This window comes from Bactrocera latifrons, unplaced genomic scaffold (genome assembly GCF_001853355.1).
Source record: "Bactrocera latifrons isolate USDA-ARS-PBARC rearing strain unplaced genomic scaffold, ASM185335v1 scaffold_3227, whole genome shotgun sequence".
NCBI lineage: Eukaryota > Metazoa > Arthropoda > Insecta > Diptera > Tephritidae > Bactrocera > Bactrocera latifrons.
The window spans coordinates 1-991 of record NW_017536883.1 but is presented as its reverse complement, the minus strand read 5'-3'; the positions used below and the strand labels follow the sequence as shown (position 1 = coordinate 991).

General features: G+C 35.4%; 1 non-coding gene across 1 annotated transcript; it reads right to left on the bottom strand.

The window, feature by feature from the left end:
• Positions 1 to 407: 407 nt before the first annotated feature.
• Trnag-gcc lies at positions 408 to 478 on the bottom strand. Its single transcript has one exon. It is a non-coding gene; the product is annotated as a tRNA-Gly (tRNA).
• Between the last annotated feature and the right edge of the window lie 513 nt (positions 479 to 991).

Sequence of the window (991 nt, the reverse complement as noted above, 5' to 3'; positions counted from 1 at the left end):
AATTGTTTTGGGGACTTTTTTGATGTTTTCGTCGCCTTTTCTTTGGAACATCCACTCCATCCATCGTCCTTGGTGCTCATTTCCCGTCGTTTAAACTTAGCAAATCACTTCTGAACGGTTGATTTTTCTTGTGAGAGTYCAAATAATGTTCATCAAGCTAAAATTTGACTTCAATACGAATTTTTCCCCACATAAATATATAACTTATTAACACGAAATTCCTTTTGATTAATTTTTTTCTATACTAACACAAGTTGCTTCACTCAGAATATTAATTCCAACTTTGTGTGTACAAGTATCTTTTGAAGACTAGGGCTGACTAAAAATCATATGGATTTAATATTATTGGATAAATCATTGYGTTAAAAGATTGACTAAAATGTTACTTAAGGCAAAAAAATATATATTGCATCGGCCGGGAATCGAACCCGGGCCGCCCGCGTGGCAGGCGAGCATTCTACCACTGAACCACCGATGCGTTATAGCGAAAGATAGGGTCCTTTTAATAAAAATTTCGGTAATAAATCGCACAAAATTGTAAAAAATACAAGTTAATTAACCAAACAAATTAGGTTATAATGAGCTAGATATTCACTAGTTTTTTCCAGTACGGGATAATATCCCACAGTCTACTTCCTCGTCACGCCTACTTCTCTTTATACTTATCCCTTTTTTTCGAGCCTATATTTTTTTATAAAAGTTTGGTTGCATCGGCCGGGAATCGAACCCGGTGGCAGGCGAACATTCTACCACTGAACCATCGATGCTTGTTAGGTTATGTAAACTTTTGGATATAGTCATAACCACTATCCTTAAAGAAAAGCTTACAAAAATAATGAAGATTTGTTCATACATTTTATTACAAATAAATTAATCCGATCGTGGGATTCATATTCTCGCTATTTTCTATACTTTCAATTTTTGAATTCCCAAAATTTTTCTTCATTGAGCATTTTTGAGGGCTGCGAACAGGGTCGCTGAGGGCCAGATC